Genomic DNA, 17905 nt, shown 5'->3' with positions numbered 1-17905 from the left:
GGCTGGCGCCAGGCTTCTGGCAGGCACCTCGTCCGAGCTCTCAGATAATTCTAAAGGGACGGGATCTTTGATAGGGAGAAATCTCATCCGTTCCTTCGAGGCGGATCAGATTTAAGGAAACTCCTACTAGGGAAGATATCTGTTTTCTGCATATAATCCTCTAACATCTTCGTAGCTACGCTCTCTTTCCAACCTCCGATGCAGGAGAAGAAGCTTCTGAATATACATTCTTCTTCCTCTTTTCCGGAGGATATTCTTCCGGAAATTCTCTTCGAAGGTCTCGACAATCTATCTGAACTCCATCCTTTTTTAGATGAGGAATCAGACGAAGAAAAAACACTGTTTCAGGACGTCTTTCCAATGACTATCCTTGGCAGCCTGGGACGTAAATACAGGATCTGCCGAGGGGACGCCTGACCAGTGGGGATTCTCTGAAACCTCCTGTGGCTTTCGACATTTCTTCTCCACTGGTCTTGGGAGCTTGAAAGAGGTCTAGGCCTGGGAGCGAGACAGAGCCGATCAGATGCACCCTCCCCTTCACTGGGAAAACACTTTCACTGCACTTACCTTCCAGTTCTTTAATTTTTTGTTCCATATGTTTAAGCGAAGCTTTCAGACTCGCAATTTCAGATGTTGAGCTTGCCGAGTCCGATAATCGGGAAGGTAAAGCTGTATGGGAGGAAACAATAGGGTTATCAATAGGCAATAGCCGCCCCCTAACTGGCTCGTTAGAGACCGACCTACTTACACTCTTGGAAGAGGCTTTTCTAGCCCTCTCTTCTCTCCAACTTTCTTAGGTAGAAATAAGCAACTTCCATTCCTCCTCATTCAAATTCTTGCACTCATCACATGTATTCAATTGAGAGCATACATTCCCTCTACAATTGTTACAAGTGGTGTGAGGATCCACCGAAGCTTTCGGCAGTCTCACAAAACAATTCTCATTCACACACACTCTGAACGAAATCGACACGTCAGACATTATGAGAAATTCCAAAGCCAAATCCAAAAAACAGTCCACAATAGCGTATGCCAAACCAAAGATCCACCAATACGTCACCAAATAGCAGTCCAAAAGATCAACTGGCGTAATGAAATTCGAAATTCAAGTCAGTAGGAAACTAGCAAACGATGTTACTAGTACCGCGACAGAGAAAAATCTGGCTTAAAACGGTAATAGTTCCTATTCCTGCCACCCAGCGGCAGGCGGCGGGATCACCTGACCTACCTGTAGTGTGTGCCGCGAAATTTGAATTTCTGTCGGGGAAGACGGACGTCTATAGCTAAGTATATATCTGACAGGGAAGTTGAATGTATGAAAAACTACCAACTACTAAATTCTTTCTAAAGTATATGTACTTATATCATTAGTATTCTTATTCCTGCAAAGTCCCCCAAACATTAACTATTTTAAACAAATGATGTTACTATAACGTCATTAATCTAATTTTGATATAGACTGAAATTTCTTACAATATCAAATACAAAGAAAAGAATGCTCAACACAAAGTGGCATTTGCAGGTTAAACTTACAAAAGATGACATAAGCAAAAAAAGTATTGTACAGTTTAGGAACTTAAATAAACAGACTAAACGCATTAGGAAAACCGTTCTCAAAATCTTCAACTAACAAAGACCTCATTGTCCAAGGGACTAAGCCTTGAATACAAGATTGCGCAAAAGACTGAGACAAAAATTGAGGTTACAAGGCTTGGACACTGACAATAGAAGAAAAATTAATAATGAATTTTAGCAGTATACCTCTAGTCATTGCACAGCATATAGCAAAAAATGATTATTTCCCAAGAACCTTTCCAGTGACTGCCATCTCATAGAAACAAAGGAATCTGAAATATTATCTAAAACTGACGAATATTCAGAACCCGATACAATATCATCTGTACATACAACAAATATAACCCCCTAGAATAGGCTGGCATAGGTGCAGAAGTCATTATAAAATTCCTCTCAAAACAAAATCTTAGCATGAAAGGAAAGTCAGCGACAGATCAGACAAAGCTTGATGTCTTCTGTTAGAAAGGCTGGCCTGACAATACCAAGCAGGTTCACGGGATGTTATGATTTCTGGCAGACAATTCTTCTATGGGTAGATCTTAAACTTTATACAGATGCTATTAACCTGAAAAGAGAAAAAAATCAAGGTTTATGGCATTACATTAACAATATTTGATAATAATTCACACAAGGAAAACACAGACATTTAGTAACCATTCTCTCAAATTTTACACAAAAGGTGCTCAGATTCAAACAGGCATCAGCAATATACTGAAATATGATATTGTTATGATACAATAAAGTTTTATACATACTTACCTGGCAGATATATACTTAGCTATTTGAACTCTGTCGTCCGGCAGAATTCGAATTTCGCACACACGCTACCGTAGGTCAGGTGATCTACTTTACCTGCCGCTGGGTGGGTGGCAGGACTAGGAACCATTCCCATGTTCTATCATATTTTTTCTATACCGCCTGTCTCCTGAGGGGAGGTAGGGTGGGTATAATTTTGTATATATCTGCCAGGTAAGTATGTATAAAACTTTATTGTATCATAACAATATCATTTTTATACATTCAAACTTACCTGTCAGATATATACTTAGCTGATTCACACCATTGGAGGTGGGACAGAGACAGCTAAATACAGAATCAAACAGGAATCACAACTATCGTTGTAGGTAATAAATAAATAAAACCTTGGTTCCTACCTGTTTAGACTGAAGACTTCATGAATACAATCCAGGAGTCTAGTCAGTCTCAAGAGCCTCAGCGAGATATTGATCTATGGCTAAGAGTTCTTGTGGTTGCTGAACCAAGGGGTCTTACCCGCTTACTTGGTAGATCCTGGAAGGACTACGTCAATGGGTGCTTATCCACTTACTTGACAAGACCTATACAAGGAGCACAACATCGATCCCGATCACCTCAACCTATCCATGTTAGTTCTAAGATTGCAAGAAGTTATCCCCTAACCTCTGGCAAACAACCACAAACGAATCAACAAACATTCGTACAGTAAAGTACAAAAATGAAAAAAAAAAAAAAAAAAAAAAAATTGTTTGTACAATCTAGCCAGTAAGACGTCTCTTGATTCCCCCACTGATCCAAACTAGGACGCCCGTGCGCCACCAAGCATACTAATCAGCAGAAAAAACCAACAACTCGTCTCACAAGGTAGATCTATGTTACTATCCAAAAAATTAGAACAAATACAAATTTTTCTAAGGATCGTTATGTGTTCCCAGCCCCAGCACTGTATCGGCTGATACAAAAAGACCCAGAGAGAAAACACTTTTCATATGTTACTTTAACGTCCTTGAGATAGTGCGATGCGAACACTGAATTACACCTCCAGTAAGTCGCATCCACAACGTCTTTTAAAGACATGTTCTTCTGAAATGCTAATGAAGTGGCTACCGCTCTAACCTCATGAGCCTTCACTCGGAGAGTCCTGAAAGAGTCTTCAGTGCAGTTATTATGAGCATCCGTAATAATGCTCCTCACAAAAAATGCTAATGCATTTTTTGACATGGGTCTACTAGGATCCGAACTGCGCACCACAGGCTTTGTTTACATCCGTTGAATTCATTCTTCTTCTTTAAGTAGAACTTCAGAGCTCTAACCGGACATAAAGATCTTTCTAATTCCTCTCCTACTAGATTTGAAAGTCCTTTAACTTCAAAACTCTTTGGCCAGGGTTTTGAAGGGTTCTCGTTCTTGGCCAGAAACAGAGTCTGGAAAGAACAAATTGCCGCATCACTCTTAAATCCTACTCGAGAATCTAGAGCGTCGTATTTCACTAATTCTCTTCGCAGTCGCTAACGACAACAAGAAAATACATTTTCTTTTCGTTAGATCTCTAAACGACGCGTTGAGAGGAGGTTCAAATCAATACTAGATGATAGAAATCTCAAAACTACATCTAGGTTCCAGTTAGGAGTGCGAGGAGAAAAGGTTTTAGAGGTTTCAAAAAGATCTAAGAAGATCGTGGAGATCTTATCTTCTGCAATTCTCAAACCTCTGTTTCGAAATACGGCAGAAAGCATACTTCGATAACCTTTAATGGTAGAAACTGATAATTTTGATTCTTCCCTAAGGAAAATCAAGAAATCAGCTATGTTGGTCACAGAGGTATCGGAAGGAAGGACAGTTATTCTTCTAACCATCTTCTATAAAAACATCCCTTTTGATTGGTAGACCCGAATAGTTGAAGATCTCCGGGCCCAAGCAATTGCTTTGAAGCTTTGCTTCAAAAGCCTCTCGCTCTGACAAGTCTTTCGATAGTCGAAAGGCAGTCAGAGCGAGAGCGGGGAGGTTTTGATGGTACCCTCTCGAAAATGGGTTGTTTGAGAAGATCTCTCCTGTGTGGAAGAGATCTTGGGAAGCCACGTCTATTCCTGTACCACTGTGAAACCAATCTTGAGACGGCCAAAAGGGAGCGATGAGTGTTAGTCTCGTCCCTCCCTTTGATGCCGCAAATTTTCTAACACCACTCCTAACATTTTGAAGGAGGGAAAGGCGTAGGCATCTAGGCCTGACCAGTCCAGCAGCATGGCGTCCACCGCTATCGCTCTCGGGTCTTCCACTAAGGAGCAAAAGTTCTCTATCCTTCTGGATAGGTAGGTGGCGAATAGGTCTATATGTGGACTGCCCCACAGGGACCACAGAGCTTACACACCTGAATGTGAAGGGTCCATTCTGTGGGGAGAACTTGGTTTAACCTGCTTAGCCTGTCTGCTCTGATGTTCTTCTCTCCTTTCACGAATCTTGTGAGGAGAGTCACTTTCTTGTTTCTTTTCCGCCCAATACAACAGCTCTTTTGCTATATGGAACAGAGAAAGAGAGTGAGTTCCCCCTTGTTTCTTGATATAGGCCAACGCTGTGGTGTTGTCCGAGTTGACCTGTACCACTTGACCTAACACCTCGGTCTCGAAGGCTTTTAGAGCTAGAAGAACGGCATAAAGTTCTTTGGAGTTTATATGCCAGTCTTGCTGATCCTTCCTCCATTGGCCTGATACTTCCTTTTGGCGTCCCCTAGAAGTCGCTCCCCCCATCCCTTCTCTGAAGCGTCTGAGAACAAGATTAGGTTTGGATTCCGAACTTCTAGAGACAAGCCCTCGTTCTTTTCTAAGGGAAAAATCCACCACTTCAGATGATTCTTTACTTCCAGAGGAATACTGAAAGTGTCTGAAAGTTGCCCGTTCTTCCAACTCCAAATTCTTCTTAGGAAGAACTTGAACAGGCGTAGGTGGAGTCTTTTCCTAGCGAAATGAAACCTGTTCTAGTGAGGAAAGGGTTCCCAGAAGACTTAACCACTCCCTCCACCGAACTCCGTTCTTTCTCTAGGAAGCTCGAGATTTTCTGTAATCCCAAGCAATCCTTTCCTGGGACGGAAAAGCCCGAAAACCCCGAGAATCCATCCGAATCCCCAAATAGACTAAGTTCTGACTGGGGATCATCTGAGATTTCTCGAGGTTCACGAGTAATCCTAACGTCTTTGCTAGGTTCAAAGTAGACTGTAGGTCCTCCAAACACAGTTTCTCCGACTTGGCCTGGATTAGCCAATCGTCGAGATACATTGAGATGTTTATCCCTTCTAAATGAAGCCATTTGGCCACGTTCCGCATCAGATACGTGAATACTGAGGGGCGGTCGATAGGCCGAAGCACAAGGCCCTGAACTGGAAGATTTGTCCTTGTACAACAAATTTTAGATATTTTCTTGACGATGGGTGAATCGGAACATGAAAGTAAGCATCCTGAAGGTCCAGGGATACCATCCAATCTCCCTGACGTAGGGAAGACAGAACTGAAGCTGAAGTCTCCATGGAGAACTTCTTTTTCTCCACGTACCAGTTCAGGACTCTTACATCTAGGACGGGTCTCCATCCCCCCGAAGCCTTTGGAACCAAGAAAAGGCGGTTGTAAAACCCCGGGGAGAATGGATCCGACTACTAGCTCTATTGCATTCTTGTCCCTCATCGACACCACCGTCTGAAGGAGAGTCTCGTTCAGTCCAGGGTCCTTGTAACTCGTCGACAAATCCTTCGGAGATGTTTGCCAAAAGGAGATCTGTCTACGAAGGGAATGATGTACCCCTTCTGTAGGACAAACAGAGTCCAGGGATCTGCTTCTCTTACGGACCAGGCCTCCAGAAAGTATTGAAGTCTGGCCCCTACCTGTGCTTGGAGGACATGGCTGCTATTTGCTCTTTTTAAAAGAGCGGAAGGAAGACCTCCCTCGCTTGTCGAAGGGTTTTCTCTTCGAAGTTGATCGAGTTGAGGGGGCTCCACGAAAGAAAGGGCACCACTGGAGTACGAGGCCACCTTCTTCTGAGTCGGAACTGCAGGTCTAATTTTCTTTGTAGATTGCACAAGAAGGTCCTGCGTAGCCTTTTCTGACAGGGATCTCGAAACATCCTTCACTAACGATGAAGGAACAGATGTTCTGACAGAGGTGCGAATAGGAGAGCGGACCTCTGAGAAGGAGAAACTCCTTTCGTCAGAAGGAACTGTAAAGAGATCTTTTCTTTAACATTCCAGATCCCAAAAAGTGCCGCCAACTCACCAGAAACCATCTTGCACAGCCTTATCCATGCAAGATAGGACACTGTGCAAAGTTTCTGGATCAAGAAAATCTGGCTCACTCGTCTTCTTAGCCAGCACCCCAAGAGACCAATCCAAGAAGTTGAACACCTCTAAGACATGAAAAATTCCCTTAAGGTGCTGATCTAATTCCGACATACTCCAGGACGGCCTTTGCTGAATTGGGAGACTGTCTTCTCGCAGACTCTACAAGACTCGAGAAATCTGAATCTGCAGACGAGGGGAGCATCAATCCCATCGCCTCTTCCGTCTTATACCAAATGCCTCTTTTCCCCGTCAGCTTGGAGGGAGGAGAGCATAACAGTTCTCAGAGTTTCCTTTTTAGATAAAAGCCACGAATCCAAAGACTGGAGGGCTTTCTCATTGAGATCGCAGGCTTCATCTTTAAGAAAGCCGAGGATTTCGGGGTTTTTGCGCTCGAAACAGAGATCTCGGCGAAGGAGGAGCCGCAGGACTAAGAGAATCCCCAAACTCTCAAGAAGTAACGAGGCTAAAACTTTCTAGTTGGAAAGTTCCCCTCGTTAGTTGAAACTTCTTCCTCAGAAATCTCTTCAAGGTCAAGGTTAGAAGGAGATCGCGTTCCTTTTCCTGAACGATTCTCTATCAAGAGAAGCCGCTCTAGGAGAATTGTTTCTAGTAGGTGAAGGACTACGAACAATGATATTGTTAAGATACAATAAAGTTTTGTACATACTTACCTGGCAGATATATACTTAGCTATAGACTCCGTCGTCCCCGACAGAAATTCGAATTTCGCGGCACACGCTGCAGGTAGGTCAGGTGATCTACCGCCCCTGCCGCTGGGTGGCAGGAATAGGAAACGATTACCGTTCTAGAACCAGATTTTCTCTTCCACCTGTCTCCTGAGGGGAGGTTGGGTGGGCCATGAATCGTATATATCTGCCAGGTAAGTATGTACAAAACTTTATTGTATCTTAACAATATCATTTTTGTACATGGAACTTACCCAGCAGATATATACTTAGCTGATTGACACCCTTGGTGGTGGGAAAGAGACAACTATTTACTGAATAGACAGGTAAACAACATACGTTGTAGGTAATAAATAAATAAAACCTTGGTTCCTACTTGATCAGGCGGAAGACTCCATGGCTAATGCCTAGGAATCTGCTTCGCCTCAAGAGCCTCAGCGAGGATGTGACCTATGGCTAAGAGTTCTTTGTGGGTCTGTCGATGGGGTCTTATCCATTTACTCGACAAGAGCCTCCTACATGACAATATGCCTATGCCTAGTGGCATAATTAAGGAGCACAACACCGATCCCGATCACCTGATCCTAACACGAGGGTTAGTGCTTAAGTTGAAAAGAGTTATCTACAAACTCCTTTCAAACAACCCAAAGAAAAAACATGACGTTAAATAAAATTTAACTCACTAGTTAAGGATCAGTATCTGCTCCCTATCCCAGCAATGTATCCGCAGACACGTATCAACCAAGAGAGAAGGATCCCTCGAAGGTATCTTGACATCCTTCGGATAATGGGAAGCAACACAGAGTTGCATCTCCGTATGTGACAGCTAATATGTCCTTATGACATATTTGTTAGGGAAAGAACAAGAATTCGGAAAAGCTCGCACTTCATGCACTTTTAATTCTCAGCTGTTTGAAGGAATCATCAATGCACTTATCAGTGCTTAGAGATCACAATGTCTCAAAGAAGGCCAGGGCGTTCTTTTGATATAGATCTCTTCTGGGTGAAGCCTGGAGCCTGGCTAGCGCTTCGTGCCTGGCAGGCGCCTAGTGCCTGTCTAGCGCCTCGCGCCTGGTGGAGCCTTGCGACTGAATGGCGCCTAGAGCCAAGGCTGGAGCCTCGCGCCTAGATGGCGCCTTGCGCCTGGGCTGGCGCCTCGCGCCTGGCTGGTGCCTGATTGGCTTCCTCCTTCCTGGCTAGCGCCTCGCGCCTGGCTGGAGCCTTGCGTCTGGCTGGTGCCTTGCGCCTGGAAGGCACCTGGAGCCTGGCAGAAGACTTCATGATTACTGTCTATGAGTCTGCATGCCTCAAGAGTTTCAGCGAGGTAGGGACCTATGACTGACAAACTCTTCTGGATCATGTCAATGGGGGCTAGCCCGCTTACACGACAGAGCCTTCTCGATCGTGCCAATGGTGGCTGACCCACTTACATGGCAGAGCCTTACCTGTATCATATCAATGGGACTAGCCCTCTTACATGACAGAGCTTTAGGTTTCTCTTACTGGAAGGAGCCTTGCGTCTGGATGGATCCTCAATCCTGACTGGAGCCTAGCCTTGAAGGAGCCTGGCACCTGGATGGCGCCGCCTGGCTGGCTTCTAGAGCCTGCTGGCTCCTAGAGCCTGGCTGGCTCCTAGAGCCTGGTTTGGGTCTCTGAGCCTGTTGGCTTCCTGAGCCTGGCTGCTCCTAGAGCCTGGCTGGCGCCTCGCGCCTGGCTTGGCTCCTCCACACTTGCTGGAGCTTCGAGCTTGGAAGTCTCTCTAGGCTGTCTGGCGATGTCCACATCGGACACCTCTTAGTTTATCAGGAGACTGGAGAAGGGTGGAAGAAATTCTTCCCCTTTGAGCTTTTGGCCCCTGGCAAGGGGAGGTGATTTTTAGTCAGCTACACCCAGTAGACGACAGGATATCTAACAATACGAGAGAGAAGAGTCTTCCTCCGAGGAGGATCCTTCGTGAACACTTCTTTTGCTAACGAGATCTCTTCTTACATGTTTATGAGGTTCCTTGTTGAATCTTCCTATCCTTGCCCGAAGGAAGGGAAGGAGTCTGAAGTCGAAGGAGAGACTGAGCTGAAATTGGGGGCGGAACCCTGATTTCTAGCTCTTATTGTATCCTTCTGAATACCTTCTGGGAAGCATTTTGAGCCCTCATCGCACCCCGAAGACTCTGTAGGCAAACGTTTAAACCATCTCTTCTTCTGTAGATGAAAATGTAAGTACCCTGCCTGGGCAACGAAACTTCTATCTGAAAGCGTTGCGTCAGGAATAGAGGGATTTATTTCTTTTGCCAGACATACTATGCTGCAAGAACCCATTGCCGAGTCTCCATTGAATCTGATGCGAGATTCCAATGCACAAAAAATTCACTTGTCTTCTTGGTCGTTTAGGGCTAAGAGAAACAAAGAATTCCTTCATAAACTTCCTCAAAGAAGTTTGATGAGGAGCAGTTCCATTTTGTCGGAACACGGAATCTGTGGCCACAAAAAAAAAAAAAAAAATCCCATTCGAAGTACATGATATCCTACTCTTGTCGTATTGCGGTATCGTATAAGATCCCGAAGATCTTAATCCTCTGTTATCTCTAATTCCCTTTGTAGAGACAGAGTATGGCCTTTTACTGCGTTTCTTTGATAGCAGATATATACATAGGTGAGTTCTTCCCTCTGAAAGTGAAGAAAAAACCTCGCTATGTGGTTCACAGAGGTATCGGAAGAGGACAGTTTCCTCATTCCATCTAGCACGATCTGCAGCAATTCTATGTCTTAGCCATGACTATTGTCATTTACACCTTGAAAAACCTCTACAGACATGTCCACTTCTGGTCAGTCTGCACGCGGACAGACTCAGAGTGGAGAGGTTTTATAGGTCTATTTATAATAGATTCTGTGAATCCAACCTCTCTTAAGGCCAAATGAGGCATACATCCTCTCTTCCTTGACGCCCAATTATCTTAATATCTGTTAAGAATTTATAACTAGGGAAAAAAAGGATAAAGTTTATTCCCCTTCTTTAAATTTAAAGATGTCATTATATTGCTACCATCTCTTGGTTTTCGAGGAAAAAGAAGCAGTCTAAAGGAAGCCTGTTCGTCTTCTACCTTACAAAGAGATCTATGAAGAAGACTTTCCGCAGGTTTCTCACAACTCTTTTCATAAATGTTAGACATACGTTAACAGTTATTATCTCGATCGAGAAGGTTCTCACGGACATGCAAAATCTTGCATCGAACCTCTTAAGGATGTACGTTCCGTGTCTGTTCCCAAATAGGTTCTCTTTTGTTAACGCGAACAGGGGCGAAAAAAGAGATTCTCGATGCTCTTTGCGATATGAGAGAGTCGTGGAATTGGCCTAAGTGATTAAAATAAATCATTTCATCATTCCTTGTAAGCGACACCCCTTTTCGATTAAATGGGTAACGAAATTAGGACGAATCTTGCCGTTACCGAGCCTGCTGTCCGAGAGGCTACTGGACTCTTAGGTTAATAACTTCGCTAAAACGAGAAAATATCTTGGATGGTGCTTCTGGCGCGGCAGGCGCGGCAGGCGCTTCTGGCGCAATTTGCGCCAGGCTGGCGCTTCCTTCTAGTTCTTTTTAGGTTATGTGCCATAACATCTATGCCTTTATGGTACCCGACATCCTTCACATGTTAATTCCGTTCTTAGTGGGAAAAAACTTTTATATGCGTAGTATAGTCCCATTCAGGGAAACAACTTCTGCCACTAAGAGAATGTTTCCCATCCGACTCACCCACTTCTCTTGAGCAATATACCGAATTTAAAAGGTTGTGTGCGTTTCTCGAAAGGATGAGAGAATTATATATATCGCGCGCTGCCGTATTAGAATCCTTTATAATACTGTCACATTGTGGTAAACAGCATTAATCTAGGAAACCTTTGTAAGGATACTAGGAATTCTGTAGTTAACCTCGGTATGTGCATAAGACTTGACCATACCGTAGTCTTAAAGTGAATTCTCTACTACATTCATCTTCTCACTAACCATGTACTCTAATAAGCCATTGCTTTCGTAAGCATGAGTAGCATTATACAATATAGAGTTCCGCTGCGTTAGAATCCTTTAAAAATGTTACCTACGGTAAACAGCAGTTGAAATTGTTGTAATATCTTTCTTATTGAAAGCTTCTTAGCAAAAGACAGACAATATTTTATTTATGTTTGCTTAACTATCCCCTGCAATCCGAGGCTAAAACCACGATTGTAGGGGAGAGACACGGTTATTCATTCCATCCCGCAGGAGAGAGACATGTTACCGACCACTCATGACCGACACCTACATGATACTGCGTTGGTGTCTAAGCGATAGCAGTCTCGTTAGCCGACTGGCCTTACTCTTCCAGAGTTGCCATCTACTCCATTTAATAAAGGAATCTTATAAAATTATTATCGAACTTCAGGAAGTTTATAATGCATATCTAAGCGAAACAAGACTTCGATAAATCTAGAAGCTAAGTAGGTGTTGTCTTAACAATCCCTTTAAGCGTAGTCCTTCCTAGGAAATTCCTGGAAGGATACTGGTAATTGAGTTGCTCAGCAAAGAAGTAACTACGGTATGTGCTTATGATTTGCCGTATCGTATTCTCATACAGCAGATACTCTACTACCTTCTTTCCCTGCCGAGGCAGATAGAGAAAGGATATTCTGGCGCCTGGATCCTTGCACCTAGCGCCTGGAATGTTCCGCACGCTAGAAAGAGACTCGCTCCTGGAACGTTCCGCTTGCGTGGAAGGTCCCGTGCGCCCTGACAGTTCCGAGCGCCTACTAGACCCCTTTTAGAAAGAGCCTCTTGCCCGGGAAACGTTCAATGGAAGGATCGTTCTGATCGCCACTCTACTGTAAGGCTCCTTGCTCTAGCCGTCTGTTTTTCTGGCGCAATTTGTGCCAGGCTTGGCGCTTCGTCTCTTTGAAGGTGCCTTGCGCCAAGAAAAATTTTCTAGAACGCGGCTCGCGTTTTGGTTGTAGGAACGCGGCTCGCGCTAGTCCTGTTAGCTGGAACGCGCCTCGCTGCTGGCTATAGGAACGTAGCTCACGCTAGCTTGCTGGAACGCGGCTTCCTGGCAGCGGCTGGCTCTTGCTCAGTGTTCTCTTAGTTTTCAGAGAACGCGCTAGATCATCGCTCCAAACATACATTCTTCGTCTTTTCGGATGTAAGATGAAGAGACGCACTTTTTTAAGGATGCCTTATCAATGGCTATCCTTGGCAGTCTGGGACGTTTCTACAGAACCTGCCGAGGGGACGCCTGACCGGTGGGGGTTCTCCCTAACCTTCCTGCGGCTGTCGACTTTCCTCCTCCACTGGGTCTGGGAGTTTGGAAGAGGTCTAGGCCTGGAAGAAGCTAGCGGAGCCGATCAGACGCACCCTCCACTGCACTAAAGGGAACACTATATTCACTTCTTACCTTTTTAGAGCTCGCCTTTTGAGCTCCATCCATTTATCTTCAAATTTGCACATATGAATTTGTAGATTCTGTGGAGTAAGAAGGTGATGAGGATGCAACAACTACTAGAATTGTCAATACTCTAACTGCTCGTTAGTACGAGAGCTCTTAAAGCTTCTAAAGGAAGCGTATCTAGTTATATGCTTTCTGACTTCCTAAAGTAGGAAGTTAGATCTTATATTTCCTTCATCAAGTTCTAACACTTATACACGTATTAGTGAAAAAAAAAATCAATATTTCCCTTATTGCAAAATATAAGTGTCTACCGAAAATTCGGTAGTTTCACGTAATATATTCTTCAAAATTTCGAAGCCAAATTCATTAAAAAGTTAATAAAGCGTATGCCAAACCAAAGACCCAGTACTTCCCTGCAAAACAGACAGCCCAGAAGGTCGATGGCGATGAAAAAACGAAAATCAAGTCAGAGGTAGCAACAACGTATGTTGACACTACCGCGACAGAGAAAATCTGGTTCTAGAACGGTAATCGTTCCTATTCCTGCCACCCAGCGGCAGGGGCGTAGATCACCTGACCTACCTGCAGCGTGTGCCGCGAAAGTTCGAATTTCTGTCGGGGACGACGGAGTCTATAGCTAAGTATATCTGTGGGTAAGGTTTTTTCCATGTACAAAATAACGTCCCCACAACTAGTAGAAGCCTCCCGTCTAGAAGAAGCCTCGCGTCTGGAGGCGTCACGCTTCTGGCTGGCGTCTTGCGACTTGCAGTCTCTCTCGTTTACCTGGCGCCTCTCTCCTGGGAGGCGTCACGCCTCTGGTTGACGTCACGCGCCTTGGAGCGTCCTCGCGCTTGCCTGGCGCCTCTTTCCTGAGAGGCGTCACGCTTCTTGTTGACGTCTCGCGCCCTCGTAGTGTCCTGGCCGCTTGCCTAGCGCCTCGTTCCTGGGAGCGTCATGCTTCTGGCTGGCGTCACCCGCTTTGGAGCGTCCTCGTCCCTCGCGCTTGCCTGGCGACTCTCTCCTGAGAGGCGTCACGCTTCTTGTTGACGTCTCGCGCCTCGTAGCGTCCCTGGCGCTTGCCTTGGCGCCTCGCTCCTGGGAGGCATCCTGCTTCTGGTTGGCGTCACGCGCCTGTCTCGAAACTCGCGTCTTCTTGGCCGCTCGATCCAACACTGGCGTCTCGTTGACGACTCGCGCTTGGAATGCTCGACGCGCCTGACTGGCGGACTTCTCCCGCGTCTGGCTGGCGCTTCACGCTTGGTTGACCGCTTCGCGTCTAGAAACTCGACGCTCTTGTCTGGCGTCTCGCGCCTGGAAGGCTCTACGCGTTTCGTTGGCGTCTTGCGTTTGACAGGAGACGGATCTTGCTCGCCTATGCAAGGCTGATGAATCCGATTCCAAATCGGAGGATGACAAATTTCTATGGTGAGTCTGAATCCTCGATAGCCTAGACTTCTTAATAGGCAGGAAATCGTCTTTCCTTCTGGGAGGGTCTTTTGACAGAACTCCCACCAGAGAAGTGATGGAATCCTGCATAGTGCGAAGGATTCTATTAGTCTCTTCATTATTGTCTACCCTCGGTTGTTTAATTACTGAATGGTCCTCCTCTTGAAACGCTCAGGACTTGAAGTAATCCTGGGTTCATCCAAACGTCTTTTTCAGGGGGCGAGAAAGATCCGCCGATCTCCCACGCCTCTTTTAAGGTGAAGAATTCTCCGAGGAGGAGAAACACTCACCGCGAACGCTTTTTCTGTAGCGTTCTCTGGCATTCTGTGGCGATACAGAAAATGCCGAAGGGAGTCTGACTGTTGGGGATCCTCCACAACCTCCTTACGGCTTTCGACATTCCTTCTCCTCTGGGCTTGGGAGCTTGAAAGAGGTCTAGGCCTGGGAGCGTTGTGGAGACAATCAAACGCCCCCTCCACTGCACTGGGGACACTTATATCACTATCCACAGCACTATAATCACACTGCTTACCTTCAATGGCTGCCATTTTGGTTTCCATTTTCCGAAGGCGGCTTTAAGATTCGCAATCTCAGATGCCGAATCTGTGGGTTCTAATAAAGGAGCAGGTACATTAGATGGGGCAGTAAAAAGGAGAAGAGGGTATAATATTACTGATAACCCCGCTAGATACAGAACTAGACAAAGGTTTGGAGACCTCCTCACCCTGTCTCTTTCCAACTTCTTCAAGTATGAAGTTAGAGATTTCCATTCTTCTGCACTCAAATCCTTGCATTCATTACAAGTATTAACAAAAGAACATTCATACATCCTGCATTTCTTGCAAATAGTATGAGAATCAAGCAATGGCCTTCAGCATCCTAACTTTACAACCCACTTCACACACATTCTCACCACACTTCCAGAATCAGACATCATGTTGAACAATCCAAATCAAATTCCAAAAACGGTCCACAATCGCGTATGCCAGTACAATCAATGCAAATACGTCACCGAGAAGTCCAAACGAAGATGCAATTGCGATGCAAAATACGAATCCAGCCGGAGATAACCCACAACGAGTTTTGCCAGTATGGCCGACAGAAAAAAATATGATAGAACATGGGAATGGTTCCTAGTCCTGCCACCCAGCGGCAGGTAAGTAGATCACCTGACCTACAGGTAGCGTGTGCGCGAAATTCGAATTTCTGTCGGACGACGGAGTCAAATAGCTAAGTATATATCGACAGGTAAGTTGAATGTAGAAAATTTATATTTTCCATAATATCTAAAATCACAATTATACTATATAACAGCATAATTCTTAACTTTAGCTTACAGGAATTTTCGCAATGTCTCCCACCTACCCATCTAATTTCTTAAGACATTACCTTGCTCCAAATTTCACTTCTTGTTCAAGAAGGGAATCTTCAGCTGAGCCCTATGAGAGAGATAGAGAGAATGACTTCAGGTGTTTAATGCCACCTGCTCAATGCTAAGTATTATACGCACAACCTATACTACAATACTGTGGATCTGGCTTTCTGGCTATTAGATGGATGCTGTACTCATAGTTAGTGTTGTGGTTGACTTCAAGGGGGCATGTTGTGTTTCTCTTCCTCCCATGACATTTTGTTTATTTATTTGGTCATAAATACACTCAAGGGTTGCTGTTGGGTTTAGTTATCTTTTATGATAGTACTATATCACTTATAACAGTACTTTTGCAAAGAAAAGTGCAAAGAAATATTAAAAAAAAATGTATAATAAAAAAATGTTACATGTTCAATCTCAGTAAATTTGTGTAAATATTTACTAGGAATATACTCAGAATTTGTTACTAATTTTAGTTATCTTTTTTGAAGTTGTGTGAGCTGTAATTATAGTTTTACAAAATGAAATAAAATTATTTATTAGAAAAAACATGTATAGAAAAAACATGTATAATTTGGTAAAATTATGATTGTCTTGTAAAAAAAAAAAAAAGCCCCACAAGGGTTTGTAATTAGTCTTTTTCAACTTATTGTGGGAGGTAGGGAGAATTTTTTTAGAATTATTTTTCTTACACCATGTGCATTTGCATATCTTCCTTTTTCCATTAATGAGTTTTTTATGTTTTTTTTTTTCTTGAACTGGCTGACCTCAAAGTTTCCCCAGCCTGGGGTGCTGCAAAATGTTATTGTCATGATACAATAAAGTTTTATGCATACTTACCTGGCAGATATATACTTAGCTATAGACTCCGTCGTCCCCGATAGAAATTCGAATTTCGCGGCACACTCTACAGGTAGGTCAGGTGATCTACCGCCCCGCCGCTGGTGGCGGGAATAGGAATCATTCCCGTTTTCTAAGACAGATTTTCTCTTCCACCTGTCTCCTGAGGGGAGGTCGGGTGGGCCATACACCGTATATATCTGCCAGGTAAGTATGCATAAAACTTTATTGTATCATGACAATACATTTTATGCATTCAACTTACCTGTCAGATATATACTTAGCTGATGGCACCTTTGGCGGAGGGTAAGAGACAGCTAATCTACTGAAATAGACAGGAAACAACATATGTAGGTAATAAAATTAAAAACCTTGATTCCTACCTGTGTTAGCGAAAGACTTCATGGCTACTGCCTAGGAGCCCGTATCGCTTCAAGAGCCTCAGCGAGGTAGTGACCTCATGCTAAGAGTTCTTGATGGTCTGTTACAGGGGTCTTACCCACTTACGCTTCAGAACCTTAAGATCTTTGTCAATGGGGTCCTATCCACTTACATGACAAAACACCTTGCCTATTGGCATGATCATAGAGCACGACACTAATCCCGATCACCTGATCCTCATTGGGTTAGTACTAAGATTGAAAGGAGTCATCCCCGCGAACATCCTTTCAAACAACCCACAACTCAACAACAATATTAAAACTAACTTATTAAAAAAATATTAAAAACAAATTTAAGGATCAGCGTCTGCTCCATTTCCCAGCATAGTATCCGCTGATACATAAGGTCCAAGAGCGAAACATTTATCGTATGTTATTCTAACATCCTTTAAATAGTGGATGCAAATACTGAATTGCACCTCCAATAAGTTGCTGCTAAAATGTTTCTCATGGACATATTCTTCGTAAAAGAAAGGAAGTTGCACAGCCCGGACTTCGTGAGCTTTCACTCTCAGCAGCTTTAAAGAGTTCTCTTGGCAATTCCTATGAGCATCGGTAATTACATTTCTGACAAAGAATGCCAGTGCGTTCTTTGACATAGGTCTCTTGGGGTTTCTTACCGAACACCAAAGACCTTGTCGACATCCCTGAAGCTGTGTCTTCTTTTCTAAATAAAATTTTAAGGTCCTGACTGGGCAAAGGGACCGATCCAACTCTCTTCCTACCAGAGAAGAGAGTCCCTTGACTTCGAAACTTCTAGGCCAAGGTTTAGAAGGGTTCTCATTCTTTGCTAGGAAAAGATCCTGGAAAGAAATGACAGCCGAGTCTTTTCTAAATCCCACCCGAGAGTCCAAAGCATGCAATTCACTGATCCTCTTAGCAGTTTGCGAGAGCCAACAGGAATATGCATTTGCTAGTAAGATCTCTTGAATGAGATTTTATCTATAGGTTCGAACCTGTCCGACATCAAGAACTTAGGACAACGTCCAGGTTCCAACTCGGGGAATCGACGATCTCAATTTCTTAGTCTCGAAAGACCTGATGAGAATCATGAAAGC

At 44.1% G+C, this 17905-nt stretch overlaps 1 long non-coding RNA gene across 1 annotated transcript in view; it reads right to left on the bottom strand.

Annotated features, from left to right (window-relative positions):
- Positions 1 to 2068: 2068 nt before the first annotated feature.
- Positions 2069 to 17905, bottom strand: part of LOC135222158 (uncharacterized) — a 64114-nt gene continuing 48277 nt past the window's right edge. Inside the window, exon 3 of the long non-coding RNA XR_010316179.1 lies at positions 2069 to 2140. This is a non-coding gene — a long non-coding RNA (uncharacterized LOC135222158). The remainder of the gene's footprint in view (positions 2141 to 17905) is intronic.

Source organism: Macrobrachium nipponense, chromosome 3, assembly GCF_015104395.2.
Source record: "Macrobrachium nipponense isolate FS-2020 chromosome 3, ASM1510439v2, whole genome shotgun sequence".
Classification (NCBI taxonomy): Eukaryota; Metazoa; Arthropoda; class Malacostraca; order Decapoda; family Palaemonidae; genus Macrobrachium; species Macrobrachium nipponense.
The sequence above is the reverse complement of the archived record's forward strand: the minus strand, read 5'-3'. Positions and strand labels throughout refer to the sequence as shown.